This window comes from Daucus carota, chromosome 8 (assembly GCF_001625215.2).
Source record: "Daucus carota subsp. sativus chromosome 8, DH1 v3.0, whole genome shotgun sequence".
NCBI classification, from domain to species: domain Eukaryota; kingdom Viridiplantae; phylum Streptophyta; class Magnoliopsida; order Apiales; family Apiaceae; genus Daucus; species Daucus carota.
Genome location: NC_030388.2, coordinates 3427654 through 3445206, shown reverse-complemented (window position 1 = coordinate 3445206; position 17553 = coordinate 3427654).

Here is a 17553-nt window from a genome sequence, read left to right as displayed (position 1 = left end):
GTTATTATTTGCAGTATGATAAGAGAGTCTTGACATTCAAATTGGAAAGTGGAAAACATGCCTTAGCATGGCTATTTTGTAGTGATTATACCAAGAATTTGAACAAAACAATGTAGTGTAATTGACAAAATTTAGTTTTGAAATTTCAACATGTACACTTTATTTTAGACAAATAACATAACAGGCATTTGTCATGATAGAATTATCATAAAAATTATAGAACTTGTTAAGAAAGGTACATGCCCCTTGTGCCTTATCAGTTTACGTTACATTTTGACACGTATTTTGACACTCATATAAAATATATTTTAATATTATATTTTAAATTTCTTTTTCTCTGAATTAAAATTTGAAGTTTAATTTTTTATTAAAAAAAAACTTAAGAAAAATCGTTATAAAACCATATTTTACAACAAAATAATTCAAATTTTATTGAATTATATTTTTGATTAGCACTATAATAATTTATTTTTCTTTACAACAAACGACCACGTATCACCCCTGCATTTATGCATTGTAACGTATAAATCTAGAAAATAAAGCACAACTACGGCTGTCTATAAATCGAAAGGACACACCAAATCAATTATATATCACCGCCTTAGCTGATTCATATGATGATATCTTTTGCTATATTCAGTTAAATTTTGTAACTACAGTTTGTGTCTATCTAAATTTGAGACGGAGCTGACCAGAACAGAACAACGTACGTGACTTCAAATTATTACGTTACAAAACAAAAAAGTTTGAAATCAAGGTAATATTATGTTTTGAATATATTTTTGAAATATATGTCCCATGTATGTTAATGAATATTTAGTTTGATAATTTAAAATTCAAATTCTCATATTAGGCATTTAAATGTCTTTACATTACATTATGTATGTTAATATAATATCAAATAGTTATAAGTTAATTTAGAAGTGTATTAAGGAAAAAAATATATACTAATATTCATGTTTTTATCAAATTAGAATAAAACAATCATTTTCAATACACTTTTAAGCTTATAATATAAATAAATTGGTAAATTAGTGGTGGAATGGAGTAGATATCCAGACATATATATTGTAATTGTAATTCAACAACTACGTACATGTAATTTGATGATATATATTTCAAAAATATGGATTTGGTAGAAACGTTTTCATATATAAATTATAATATCCCCGAAAAACTTTAAAGAGTCTCAAAGTTTGAGAATAATTGATAAAATAATGTTTAATTATCATGTGATCTAAATCATTATATTTTGTCACTATTATTTTGTTTATGCATATTTTCCTTTGAAGGAGATGACTTAATGTGACACCTAATTACAATTATGTGATACCTGCTTACTTTAATAATTCCATTATTATTAATGAACAATCCCTACATGTCCATTGTAATATAATATTAAAATATCCTGATTTAATATCAAGAATATTAATAAATCATTTAATTATTTTAAATTTAGTGTACACTTTTTTCTTATCAAATTATAGTCTTATTTTAAAAAATCTATAATTCCGAATATCTGAATAAATTATAAATTGTAACTATATAATTTGTATTTGCTCGATTACATGGTGCACATAAAATCAAAACAAATCACTAATTTGAAACGGAAGATTTAAGCTAACATATCTATCCAAGGGAGCCTTTGTGCCCCAACCTATAACCCGTCCATTTAAATTGCTGGATTCGGCTGTAATATTGGTGGATCTGTTTGAGCAATTGAAAGAGGAGGGTCAGTGTGTGTATGAATGAGAACCGACCATCACTATTTCTTACTATTAACACATGTGCAACTTTTTCATCAACTAATTGTACGTGGTAGAGTATTTATTAGCACTGTGGTCTCTCTTTCTTTAAATTTTTTAAAAAATGTACTCCCTCCGTCCCAGTGAGTTATATACGTTGGGATTGGACACAGAGACCAAGAAAAAATGTAAGAAATGAGTAAAATTAAATGGAAAGTGAGTAAAGTGGTGTAATAGTGTTTTTATTATTATAAAATGGAGATAGGAGAGAATGTAGTGGGTGTAGTAGTGTTTTATATTATTAAAAATTGCTATTTTGGGAATGTATAGAAATGATGGGACATCCCAAAAAAGAAACTGTATAGAATTGATTGGGACGGAGGGAGTAGCACCACCGATTACTTACGTGCAGTCCTCGAGTGCCCGTTTGGCAACGCCTAACTATATACCGGGGGCAGGGACAGGGACAAGAACGCGGCACGAACTTTAATGTTTCTCTAAAGTATAGTTCTATAACTTACTCTTAAGATTTTTTTTTTCTTGTATAAAAGTTCAAATGTTATATTTTTATTCAGAAAAAAAATAATTTAAAAACGTATAGAATTAACTGGGATAGAGGGAGTATTTTTTTAGCAAGAAGCCCGTCTTTACTTTTCTTTTGACTCGTTTTTATAAAAAGTCAAAGAAACACCGATAAAGTCGATGTCTTTGCACGGGTACCTTTAACATGAAGACATCGATCGAATTTTAGACAGACATCGGATTTTAGTCGATGTCTAACACCTTTTTTCAGGTAGTGTTTCATCACTTATAAATTTTAATTTACTTTCATTTCTCTGTCAACTTTTCAATTTAAATAAGAAACATTTTTTTTAAATATACCCGAATAGCTCTCACAGTGCAAACCGAAAGAAGGAAAAATAAGTTAAAATAATTACTGCCATTTGGGAAAGAAAGGTGGAAGTGATAATGTACATTACTAGTTTCTAGGTATATTTCTTTGCTGGAGAATTGAAACAACTGCACAGTGTTCCCCTAGGGAATATCTTCAGACTTAATTCATACTTATAAGTACTGGCTTTGCAAGCTAGTGGATGGGGACCCACTATAAATCTCGCTGCATGCAGCAAGTATCTTATCCTTTTTTTATTATTGGTACAGTGGGCAGAAGTAAAATATATTGTGATCGAGGATCTGTGGAGCATTCTTGAAGCTCAGGGATATAGCTAGGATCACATGATCGATCAATCTCCCTGCATATGTCTGTGTGCATGCATGAGTTGGTGAAACTGAGACCTGTCTGTCGATAAGTGTGTCTGTCTCTTCATCCACACATACATGATGCATCTTCATTTCTCATTTGCTCCCCATTTCAGTGCCTAACTTTTACACTTCACATATCTTTTGACAAACTACACTTGTTCCCTTCCTTTGATATATGGATGTACCTAGTATGTAGTATTGTGAATTCTAATCAAGGATTTTACAATTAATATAAAAATTTAACAAACATGTTCTCATTAAGAGAAAGTTAAATGATTTTTTATGATAATGTATATACAGATACAAATACTCAGTATACATTGTCGTTGAATTACTGTTATCTTCCTCATCATGTTTCGATATAGCTATCGTCTAAGATCGATCAGAATTGTGATTTCATAAAAACTTTCATCATCAAATCAAGACCCTATTACAATCAACAAGCGTAAACAAACATCTCATCAATGAGCGAGAGAAAACAACCTGAAAATTTAAGCTAATAACGGAAATAAAAATAAACTGAAAATAAATGAAAATTAAAAATTGAGATTTGATATTTTAAATTACGAGATAGGTGATTAACTCTCAAATCCGATATGCTACTGTTGAATCATAGAAAAAAATAAACCGGAAAGCCGGATGATATATATAATCTAAAAAGCAAATCAAATGTAATCAAACGAATACAAACTCGAACTTGATAACAAACTTATAAATTCGATTTGGTCGGTTAATCCACTCGTTAGTATGAATACTAAACATATTGCATGTGTATTAGTAAAATATACACATGGTGATGGTTGTGATTGATTGTAAATTGATTCCACAATGTCCTTTTTTGGACATACCAAAATGAAGATTATGTCTATAAACAGACACACATATATGCACACATGAGGATGGAACTCAATGTAAGCATCGTCTTCCAACAGCTTTGCATGTTTTAATGGGATCCATCATCCATGTAATACATAAGTAATAATTACTATGATAACATAAACAATGCGTTTTTATTATTTTTTAATTATATATATATTTGACTTTCTCTTCGAAAGAAATGTATGGCCTGTTTGTTTACTCTAAGCAGAAGCTGCTTCTGCCTTCTGTTTTTCTTGACCTATTTGTGTAAAGAAGCAAAAGTAATTTTATGAAGCTGAGAATCCTGCCTTCTCTCTCACAGCTTCTGCTTCTTTTCCAAACATTTTATTCACTTATTTACTTCTCATTTCTATTCTACTTCCCAAGTTTAAGTAAGAAATCACTTCTTTTAAAATTACTCAAACGGCTCCTATATCGTGAAAAGACAGCTGGTACTAACATTTATGTGGTAGGCTCTATACTTGAATCGCTGAAATGGACTTCAATACCTCTGCCAACAAACATCGACCTTGGACTAAACTCATTATTATATTATTACAACGAATCAACGGCGTCCCATCGATAATAAACCTTCTTCAGTTTAAAAACCAGGCCGCAACTTGTGAATAAAATTTGATAAACGAGCAATCGTCCAAGAATTGGCATTACAACTTACAAGGATAGGATTTTGAATTTCAACACTTGCATAGATTGTTAAATTTTTCTAGAATGAGTTGATTTAACCAAGTTATATACTACAGTTATAAGTAAAGAACATATACAATACTTATCTCAAGTCGTTCCGATTTGTTATACATCCCATTTGCCGATTTATTAAAAATAGTTTGAAATATAATGAGACGCAATAATTCTTATGAAAATAAGGGTTTATTATTAATAAAGTATTTATTTTTATACTTTTTTTAGAAATAAATATTAAGAAAATAGTTCATATTCTTTATTTGATAAAATTAATTAAGTTTTTCAAGACAAAATACATATTAATTTCATTTTTCACAAAAATAAGTCTTTATTTCTGAAGAAAGGATTAATCAAACACACATCATAGTTCGCTTGGGAATTCAGAATGTTGCAAAAGGCAGAGGTAATGCCCCAAATAACATGATTGAAAAAAGTGACTTTAAATATCATTTATAGGCGGATAATCTAGCTAGCGTTTTCAATTTTGAAAAAAAAAAAGTATGCTAACCTTGTACTGTTTGTTCTTTTAATCCTAACAAAAAGCTACACGATATAGCGTTCGATCAGTTTTTTTAACCGAGCATAATATGTAACGTTTTATTCTTTTAACTCCAACAAAAACGCTACACAAAGTTGCTTTCTGTTTTTTTAATGCCAATAAACACTACACATGAAGCGGCGTTTGAATATAATTGAAAATGCTACATGATATAACGTTAATAAAGTGATATTGACGACCATCTTTCAGATCGGGCGGAACATTAACGTGTAGCCAACACCCAACGCTCAGTTCACTCCATCGAACCCTTAACCATGATTCATATGTATTCCCTTTACTTCACAGAGCCCTCAACCCTGATTCATGTACTAGTGCTCTATATTTCAGGATTTTATACATATATGATTCCAAAATTTCGAGTCCTGAGGTGCAGCAAGAGGGGCCACCCTAATACATTGTGAAGAATATATTCATTGCATTTTTAATACACTAATCGTTGTTGCTACTTTTTTTCTTCTTCTGTCAAGTACGAATCTCCATCTTTTATAGCATACTTGGTGAGGAATCATAATTTAAAGAGAACAACAAAGTGCTGCACAGAATGCAAAAACCTGCTTTGTGAGCAACTAGGCATATATAATTTCTACCCTAACTTTAATCATGGACTCATGTACGGCTGAATTATATAAGATCTTGTTATATATTTTTCTAAATTTTGGAGATTTTAGATATAGACCAATTACTTAACATGATATGAGAGCATATGTCGTAAACGTATTACTTAACATGATATGAGAGCATATGTCGTAAACGTATTACTTAACATGATATGAGAGCATATATCGTAAATGTATATCTCGGTTTTTTAGTCCGTCATCTACTAATTACTCCCTCTGCCCAATTTATCTGTCTTGTTTGACTTTTTATGGTCAAATTGACCAAACTTTGAGTGATAATTAGTAATTATTCTTATATGATCTTGAAAATTGAAAAAAATACATTTTAAAATAGAATAGATGCACATTCTAGTAATATATTTTTCATAATTTTTTCCAATTAATTTATATACGTAAATCCTAGTCAAAGTTTACTCGGACGACGGAGGGAGTATATTTTAAGATTTTGAGATGGAGGGTCTACTAATTAATACATACATGCAAGTATAGATTCAGGTTGAGTGAAAGCATGTGTGCATGCATGTGTGAAGATGAAGCTACCAAGGAACCTCAGACATTTCCTTTTGTGGTATCATCACACACACACACATTACCAAAACTGTTTGCCTTGTATATGCATGCATATGTTTGAAATAAAGTAAAGAAGTGGCTGTCTGGCCATATATATCAGAATCTAGTCACTTTGAATAAATAAGGAAAGTCTGGGAGCAAATGAGGAAGTACTAAGCACGTGAATTATGAGATGATGGTGGTGTAGTTGTGTTGTAAATTCCAGCTACGTCCCTCGCAGGCACAGCTCATCTCTCCACTCCCCAACTCCCCCTCAAACTAGCTAGTTATTACAACAGAGATAAATTAACACTTCACCAACTTTGCTACAATTTTATATGGACTGGGATGGTTCTTCGAGTGTGTGTATGTGTGTAACTGCTTTACCCACGTCACTCTCTACTTGGATCTCTTGTTTAGGTGCTTTCATCAGCTCTTGTCAAGTTAGCTCGTGTGCTATTACAGTTTAGGTCCGGCTCTCCTATATTAATCGCTCCAACCAGCTCCCGAGTCCCGTATGACAATATGCATGCTAGCTAGTTAATTTAAAAATGCAACCTAGAGTTTTTTTGTGAGGACATAAAATCACGATTTTAGGTCATTTCCGACTTTCAGCTGAAAAATGTCAATCGTGTAATAAACGAGAAGTCAGTTTAAAATTATATATAAGTCGGGAACTGACTTACAGCCATAGAAGTTAGTTTGAGATACTTTTTTCAGTTAATTAATTTTTATAATTTTTTTTGATAAAAAATAATCATAACAAATCGCTTTCATTTTTGTTATTATATTTTAATAACTTAAAAGTTATTAATAAGTCAAATTACTCAAACAGACATTTTAAATTCCAAAATAATCACATGAGTTATGTATAAATCATAAATTCGGCCAAATATACTCCTAACTTGTAAATATATCTTGTTAAAGCTTCCTCAGCCTAAATTTTTTTATATGCATGATATACTTAACAGGAAATAAGAAGTCGATTTGTTTCTTTAAAGTAAACATGCATGGACATATATCCAAGGTAGGGATGGCAACGGGTCGGGTTTCTTGAGATCCAGACCCAATTCATTATATTTTGATTCGGTTCGGGTCCGAGTCTGGAAAATGAAAATCCAAATCCGATCCGTTGGGTTTTTTCGGATTTCGGTTCGGGTTCGTATCTAATTTGCTTACTTAAAAAATATATTAAATAAGAATTATATATCTATGAAAAATGTGATGCTTTATTTTTTTTTTTTAAATTTAGAAATATAAAAAGGGGTTTTACAGGTTTCATTAAGTACAATAAACACGTGAAACATGTTAACATATTTGTATACAATCATTCAACTTATCATTTATATTTAATTATTTTTATTATATTTAGATATTTTTAAATGCACAATAATTGAGAAAAATAAAATATTGATGAAAATGAATATAAATTTTGTATATTGCGCATATAAAATTAAATAAAATTTTAATATTCATACATAATAATTCATAATATTTCAATTATATACTTTACATTTAACATATAACACACACATGTATATATAATATTTTGTTTGAGGGTTTTATTGGGTTTAAATCGAGTTTCGGGTTTCGGGTCGGGTCTCGGTTCGGAACACCTGAGACCCAGATCCAAATTTTTTCGGTGTAAAAACAAGATCGAAATAAAAAAAATAGATTCAGATAGATCCAATCGGATTAAAACGGATCGGTAAAACTGTCATCCCGACGGGTTTACGGGCAATGACATCTGATGCATAGATCTACCCTCTTAAGTATGGTTCATGTCACAGTGGCACGAGCATGCCAGATTGGGCATGCCAGACTTAAGTTTCTACTTATATTGATGTCCTAAGTTTTAAGTTTTGCTCAAGTAGTAAAGTGAATCGTACTAAACTTTCTAGTTATATTGATGTCCTGTCACTGGTTATTAAAGGATCTACTTCGTTCTCCTTCAACATCTACAACCGGATTTTTAAATTACTTTTTAAAATATAATATAATATATATTTTTTTTAGAATTGGAATACATGATTATTAGTTAGTTAAGATATTGAAAAGATGAAAATTTCAATGCTCCAATTTATACTTAATCTTTATTCAAATAAATATGAGAAAAAAAATAAAAAGAGAGAAATGTCAATTAAATGTCTTGATTTCTTGCTTATTCCTAATAAATACGATCATTTAAATTTATTTATATATTATACGTATATGTATGTTAGTCAAATATTAAAAATTATTTTTAAGAGTATAATTCAAAATGAGATTTGAAAAAGTTATTTTGAAAAGAGTAATAGACAAGTATTTTGATACAAATTTTTTTTCTCAAAAAAGATGTGCAAAAGGGGACAGGAGGAAGTATGGTTTAAGATTTTAATGTATGGTTGTAGAAATCAGGATTTGAAACTAATCGGTAGACCAACCGATTCAAGATTTATATAGAATTTATCGAAATTTTTTGTACAAATCAAAGATTTTTAGTCAAATGAGAGTTTAACTGGTGAAAGTTTTATAAGAAATTAACTGGAAGACTATAAAACTATTTTGCGAAAAAATTAATTACTCTCTTGTCCCATCTATTTGTTTACATATGATTTGAGCACGGAGCTTAAGAAATATATGTAAAAGTGTAAAAATGAGGGGAAAAAATGGGAAAATGACGGAACCTATTGAATGTGTTCGATAAGTTTTGAAATGTAAAGAATTAAACGAAATATTCAGAAATGAGATGGTAAAGAAATGTCGGGGACACGGGGAGTAATTTTTATTTGATTCCAAGATAAGTTACTGTTATATTTGTAATTTTTATCAAATATTTATTTGATAAATATTTGGGGTCCCTAGCATTTTCCGTTATGGGCAATGCTAGAGACCCCAAATTTTTTCCCCAAAATTTGTTACCAAATGACGTGGCTAACAAGTGGCGAAATTTGATTGGGTGATTGATGAATCTGAAGGGGAGCCTCATTATTATGGGAATGAATGCAACCAATGAGATTTTGCCACGTCATTTGGGAAAAATTTTTGGGATAAATATTTGGGGTCCCTAGCATTTTCCGTTATATTTTACCCCAATCACTTAACAGCCTTCAGTAATTCGAGAAGGCAGCTACTTTCCGAACTTTATCATCGAAAGTGAGAAAGAATAAAATAAAATTACTTCCCTCTCTCAAACTTTCTACTTTAATTTAATGTGTTGCATCTAAAATCAAAAGGCAAATAAGGAACAACATTGTGCGGTCACTAAAGAACCGACTAGCTGTTTAAAAATGCATTAATCTGCTAGCAACTAAATATATAATGTGTTCTTTACAAACATGGGGTTTTCTTTTGACAAAAAGCAAAGCCTTAACCTCTGCAATTTTGAACTCGAGATTAACACGGAAAGAATATATATAGGTTGCACTGGTTTAATTTATATGTGTTTTCCGTCAACTTTGGGACATTACGTTACACTTTCTCTCTCAGGACACATATTATAGCTGTATTGGAATTTCAAATGTATCATATATGAGTATTTGACGAGTGATATTTATATGAATAATTATTATTATTTTTAAAAGCTCCAAACATGAAAAATCCTTTAACTAAAAATTGATTTGGCAATATCAAAAATAAAAAATACAAATTATGTAGTGAGAATATCACACTTCAATCGATTCTCCTCCTTATCTATAATTATTTTAGTCAAACTCCTATGTATGATTATATTTATCGCACATGTAGCGAATGTCACGTCATCAATTAATATATTTTATTTATAAAAACTTAAAATAAATAATAAAATATTATATTTAAAATACAGTCAATCAATATATATTCATTATCATTGAAACAAAATGTTTCACTGACAAATTTTACATAATGATTATCGATCTAATTTAGCCGATCATTACAGGTAACCTTATTAGAGATATTCTTAGTATAAGAATTTTTGTTAGAGGAGCTTAATAATTTTCACTTAGAAACATGGATTTAATTCGGTGATTAATTGTGATTAATTACAAATTAACACATGTTCCGCAGCTAATCAAACTGATTAAATCTTTCGTTATTGAATTTGTTATCCGATTAAATTTCGATCAATCTAATTAATCTCAGATTAATTTTTGTCTTGTTTTCACTGATTAAGGCCAGTTATACAACACTGAGTTCGACTCAAAACTGATATAAATATATTCGTGTGAAATTAAAGTTTCGATTCAATAAAATTTCAAACTGAGTTTAAATTAGACTTAACATAATATATTTGTATAGTTAATTAATAAATTTCAGTCAAACTTTGGTCAATTTGACCGGACAAAACCAAATGTGACAACTAAAATGGAACGAAGGGAGTATGAGCACGTGAATTATGAGATGTTGTTGGTGTAGTTGTGTTGTAAATTCCAGCTACGTCCCTCGCAGGCACAGCTCATCTCTCCACTCCCCAACTCCCCCTCAAACTAGCTAGTTATTACAACAGAGATAAATTAACACTTCACCAACTTTGCTACAATTTTATATGGACTGGGATGGTTCTTCGAGTGTGTGTATGTGTGTAACTGCTTTACCCACGTCACTCTCTACTTGGATCTCTTGTTTAGGTGCTTTCATCAGCTCTTGTCAAGTTAGCTCGTGTGCTATTACAGTTTAGGTCCGGCTCTCCTATATTAATCGCTCCAACCAGCTCCCGAGTCCCGTATGACAATATGCATGCTAGCTAGTTAATTTAAAAATGCAACCTAGAGTTTTTTTGTGAGGACATAAAATCACGATTTTAGGTCATTTCCGACTTTCAGCTGAAAAATGTCAATCGTGTAATAAACGAGAAGTCAGTTTAAAATTATATATAAGTCGGGAACTGACTTACAGCCATAGAAGTTAGTTTGAGATACTTTTTTCAGTTAATTAATTTTTATAATTTTTTTTGATAAAAAATAATCATAACAAATCGCTTTCATTTTTGTTATTATATTTTAATAACTTAAAAGTTATTAATAAGTCAAATTACTCAAACAGACATTTTAAATTCCAAAATAATCACATGAGTTATGTATAAATCATAAATTCGGCCAAATATACTCCTAACTTGTAAATATATCTTGTTAAAGCTTCCTCAGCCTAAATTTTTTTATATGCATGATATACTTAACAGGAAATAAGAAGTCGATTTGTTTCTTTAAAGTAAACATGCATGGACATATATCCAAGGTAGGGATGGCAACGGGTCGGGTTTCTTGAGATCCAGACCCAATTCATTATATTTTGATTCGGTTCGGGTCCGAGTCTGGAAAATGAAAATCCAAATCCGATCCGTTGGGTTTTTTCGGATTTCGGTTCGGGTTCGTATCTAATTTGCTTACTTAAAAAATATATTAAATAAGAATTATATATCTATGAAAAATGTGATGCTTTATTTTTTTTTTTTAAATTTAGAAATATAAAAAGGGGTTTTACAGGTTTCATTAAGTACAATAAACACGTGAAACATGTTAACATATTTGTATACAATCATTCAACTTATCATTTATATTTAATTATTTTTATTATATTTAGATATTTTTAAATGCACAATAATTGAGAAAAATAAAATATTGATGAAAATGAATATAAATTTTGTATATTGCGCATATAAAATTAAATAAAATTTTAATATTCATACATAATAATTCATAATATTTCAATTATATACTTTACATTTAACATATAACACACACATGTATATATAATATTTTGTTTGAGGGTTTTATTGGGTTTAAATCGAGTTTCGGGTTTCGGGTCGGGTCTCGGTTCGGAACACCTGAGACCCAGATCCAAATTTTTTCGGTGTAAAAACAAGATCGAAATAAAAAAAATAGATTCAGATAGATCCAATCGGATTAAAACGGATCGGTAAAACTGTCATCCCGACGGGTTTACGGGCAATGACATCTGATGCATAGATCTACCCTCTTAAGTATGGTTCATGTCACAGTGGCACGAGCATGCCAGATTGGGCATGCCAGACTTAAGTTTCTACTTATATTGATGTCCTAAGTTTTAAGTTTTGCTCAAGTAGTAAAGTGAATCGTACTAAACTTTCTAGTTATATTGATGTCCTGTCACTGGTTATTAAAGGATCTACTTCGTTCTCCTTCAACATCTACAACCGGATTTTTAAATTACTTTTTAAAATATAATATAATATATATTTTTTTTAGAATTGGAATACATGATTATTAGTTAGTTAAGATATTGAAAAGATGAAAATTTCAATGCTCCAATTTATACTTAATCTTTATTCAAATAAATATGAGAAAAAAAATAAAAAGAGAGAAATGTCAATTAAATGTCTTGATTTCTTGCTTATTCCTAATAAATACGATCATTTAAATTTATTTATATATTATACGTATATGTATGTTAGTCAAATATTAAAAATTATTTTTAAGAGTATAATTCAAAATGAGATTTGAAAAAGTTATTTTGAAAAGAGTAATAGACAAGTATTTTGATACAAATTTTTTTTCTCAAAAAAGATGTGCAAAAGGGGACAGGAGGAAGTATGGTTTAAGATTTTAATGTATGGTTGTAGAAATCAGGATTTGAAACTAATCGGTAGACCAACCGATTCAAGATTTATATAGAATTTATCGAAATTTTTTGTACAAATCAAAGATTTTTAGTCAAATGAGAGTTTAACTGGTGAAAGTTTTATAAGAAATTAACTGGAAGACTATAAAACTATTTTGCGAAAAAATTAATTACTCTCTTGTCCCATCTATTTGTTTACATATGATTTGAGCACGGAGCTTAAGAAATATATGTAAAAGTGTAAAAATGAGGGGAAAAAATGGGAAAATGACGGAACCTATTGAATGTGTTCGATAAGTTTTGAAATGTAAAGAATTAAACGAAATATTCAGAAATGAGATGGTAAAGAAATGTCGGGGACACGGGGAGTAATTTTTATTTGATTCCAAGATAAGTTACTGTTATATTTGTAATTTTTATCAAATATTTATTTGATAAATATTTGGGGTCCCTAGCATTTTCCGTTATGGGCAATGCTAGAGACCCCAAATTTTTTCCCCAAAATTTGTTACCAAATGACGTGGCTAACAAGTGGCGAAATTTGATTGGGTGATTGATGAATCTGAAGGGGAGCCTCATTATTATGGGAATGAATGCAACCAATGAGATTTTGCCACGTCATTTGGGAAAAATTTTTGGGATAAATATTTGGGGTCCCTAGCATTTTCCGTTATATTTTACCCCAATCACTTAACAGCCTTCAGTAATTCGAGAAGGCAGCTACTTTCCGAACTTTATCATCGAAAGTGAGAAAGAATAAAATAAAATTACTTCCCTCTCTCAAACTTTCTACTTTAATTTAATGTGTTGCATCTAAAATCAAAAGGCAAATAAGGAACAACATTGTGCGGTCACTAAAGAACCGACTAGCTGTTTAAAAATGCATTAATCTGCTAGCAACTAAATATATAATGTGTTCTTTACAAACATGGGGTTTTCTTTTGACAAAAAGCAAAGCCTTAACCTCTGCAATTTTGAACTCGAGATTAACACGGAAAGAATATATATAGGTTGCACTGGTTTAATTTATATGTGTTTTCCGTCAACTTTGGGACATTACGTTACACTTTCTCTCTCAGGACACATATTATAGCTGTATTGGAATTTCAAATGTATCATATATGAGTATTTGACGAGTGATATTTATATGAATAATTATTATTATTTTTAAAAGCTCCAAACATGAAAAATCCTTTAACTAAAAATTGATTTGGCAATATCAAAAATAAAAAATACAAATTATGTAGTGAGAATATCACACTTCAATCGATTCTCCTCCTTATCTATAATTATTTTAGTCAAACTCCTATGTATGATTATATTTATCGCACATGTAGCGAATGTCACGTCATCAATTAATATATTTTATTTATAAAAACTTAAAATAAATAATAAAATATTATATTTAAAATACAGTCAATCAATATATATTCATTATCATTGAAACAAAATGTTTCACTGACAAATTTTACATAATGATTATCGATCTAATTTAGCCGATCATTACAGGTAACCTTATTAGAGATATTCTTAGTATAAGAATTTTTGTTAGAGGAGCTTAATAATTTTCACTTAGAAACATGGATTTAATTCGGTGATTAATTGTGATTAATTACAAATTAACACATGTTCCGCAGCTAATCAAACTGATTAAATCTTTCGTTATTGAATTTGTTATCCGATTAAATTTCGATCAATCTAATTAATCTCAGATTAATTTTTGTCTTGTTTTCACTGATTAAGGCCAGTTATACAACACTGAGTTCGACTCAAAACTGATATAAATATATTCGTGTGAAATTAAAGTTTCGATTCAATAAAATTTCAAACTGAGTTTAAATTAGACTTAACATAATATATTTGTATAGTTAATTAATAAGTCATAGCGATATTATCTGTATAGTTTAGGGGTGAGCAAAACCGAACCGAACCGAAATAACCGAACCGAACCGTACAAATTCGGTCCGGTTCGGTTTGGAATTTTTTAAAACTCCGGTTAGTTCGGTTTTCGGTTATAACCGAACTAAAAGTTCGGTTCGGTTCGGTTTTTGAAAACAAAAGTTCGGTTTAACCGAAATAACCGAAATTATATATATATATAAATAATTTTTAAATTATATTTATATTATATATAATAATAATACATTAAAACATATACATTACTAATTACTATTGTCACAAGATCAGTAGCCTAAAGTCCTGAACGACTAAACCTAACTAATTTATCAAGCAAGCCACCAGCCGCTTGCGAGCTGCGAACACCAGCCCGGCAGCACCAGACGGCCAGCAACAGCACCACAGTAGCAATAGGTTAACAATGTTCTTCTTCCTCTTTTGGTGGATGAATAGCCACAAGGTCAGTAAGAGGAGTAATTGGAGCTTTTGTTTGGGATCCGAGGCAAGCATTATCTTGATCATGTGCTCCACTCTCATGCTGCAGCTTTTTCTTCTTTTAAAGTTCGGTTTTTTCTTAACCGAACCGAAAAAACCGAAGTATTTCGGTTCGGTTCGGTTCGGTTTAAAGGTAAACTTCGGTTCGGTTCGGTTTTGAGAAAAACGAAACTTCGGTTTTCGGTTATTTCGGTTCGGTTCGGTTTTTGACCGAACCGACCGTTTGCTCAGCCCTAGTATAGTTAATAAGTGCTCTGTGACCCGACAAATTTCGATATTTTATATCTTGTTGGTGGTGAAAGTTACATAATTACAATTTTTATTAATGTGAAATGTTTTGGTAATAATTATTATTATTATATTCGTGTTAAATTAAAGTTTGGATTCAATAAAATTTTAAATTGAGTTTCAATTAGACTACATCATAATATATTTGTAAAGTTAATAAGTGCTCCGTGACCTGATAAATTTCAATAATTTATATCTTGCTGGTTGTAAAAGTTACATAATTACAATTTTTATTAATGTGAAATGTTTTGGTAATGATTATCATTATTTTGCTGGCTCCTTAATTATATCGAAATGTCGTTAAGATTTTGTCAGCGACTCAACTTATATAGAAAGTCTTTCTCAAATTGAAATGATTAACGAGTAGTTCTACGTATCTCAAATTTTTGTTCATAGATATTTTTTTAAATAACGGAATAGATAGTTTGTTAGTTTTAGTTGGGTGGTTGACATGCATGCCAGAAGTTCCATTATTATTATGTTGGCATTTTTTATAAAATGTATTTGACATTCCTTAAAAAAAAAAAAAGAATTCGCCATTTTCAGTAAAAATTGCTAAACTCCTCTTTTCCCCCAAAATTTTGTTTGTTCTAAAAAACAGAGGAGAAAATTAGAAGGAAAGCTGTATAGTCATGTTGTCTAAGACCCACAACTCCCATACAACACAACCCATGTTAGGAGCATTTAGATCACATGCTTTTGATTCCACACATTTCCCGTTTAGGTATGGCCAACACACCTCTTCCAGCCTACCTTCCTCTTATGCTCAATTCCCAAGTGTTTGCTGACTGGATTCGACATGGCCAACGTGGGCCCAGCTCAGCTTCTTTATTGACACGTAAACACTTACATGTGAAGAAAAGAAACTAAATTAATTTGGAAAAGTGAGTCTTAGTGTGAGAGATTATTATTATTATTAGTGGGAATCAATTAGCTAGGTCATAGTAATGTTTGTGCTTCATCCACTGTGTGTCCAGTCATATTGTGGGATGCAAGTAATATAGTAAGAGCTAATGGAAGTCTAGTTGGCAATTCAAGCTGCTGACAAGTGGAAATGCCACTTCTTCCGGGAATTAAATGTGCCATCTCGGTTTTTTAATCAAAATTTTAAGTATTTTAAGATATATTGAGAAAGTGGTTTTGTAAATTTAATTTTTCTCAAATTGAAAAAATTGTTTTATAAATATTAATTTAATGTACGATTGTGTTTTTTGAAAACATGTGGACTCCGTTTAAAGTAGTTGTTTTGGGCTTTTCTTCGAAAATACCAAAGCTATATAAAATATTTTCAAAAATACCGATTTTTAAAAGATATTTTCAAAGATACGGTTTGAAACTGTTGTAACCATATTTGCAACTGATAAACCAAAATCAAAATACAGTTACAATCATTACTAATGATATTTACAATTGATCAACTGAAATCAACCACAAACGCAACTTCAAAAATTTAATATGATTTCAACTATTTGAACCATATCAACCACAAATATTATGTCGCATAACAAGTTGCCTTTGTGCGCCATTAAAAATCCATTATTATCATCGCAACCTTCTCATTCTTGTACGGCATTATCAAACCCAACCTTTCCATTCTTCCCTTGCTCAAATAATTTCTACGACATCTGTTTCCTCCAAGCAAAGCCAACAACAAGCTTCATATACAAACCCTTCCCCCACCTCCTCCGCAATCTTCCCGACGTTCTCCTTGATTTTAGGAGTTATCAACATCCTCTTATCCCCTTTCATCGGATCCTCTTTCCCCGTCGTCGCTGCATCTTTACAGTCGCCACTGCCACTTGAGAGCAATTTCGACCACTCCATCGTAGATTCCAATATTTGTATAAGCCTCTCATCCATTGCAGATAGAGCTGTTATTCGAGTCGGACGGCTCGCGAGCTCGCACGGCTCGAACTCATTTAACTAGACTCGACTCGACTCGTTTAACTAAACAAGTCGAGCTCGAGGAAACATTCCAGCTCGTTTAATTAAACGAGCCGGATCGACTTGACTCGTGAAATTAAAC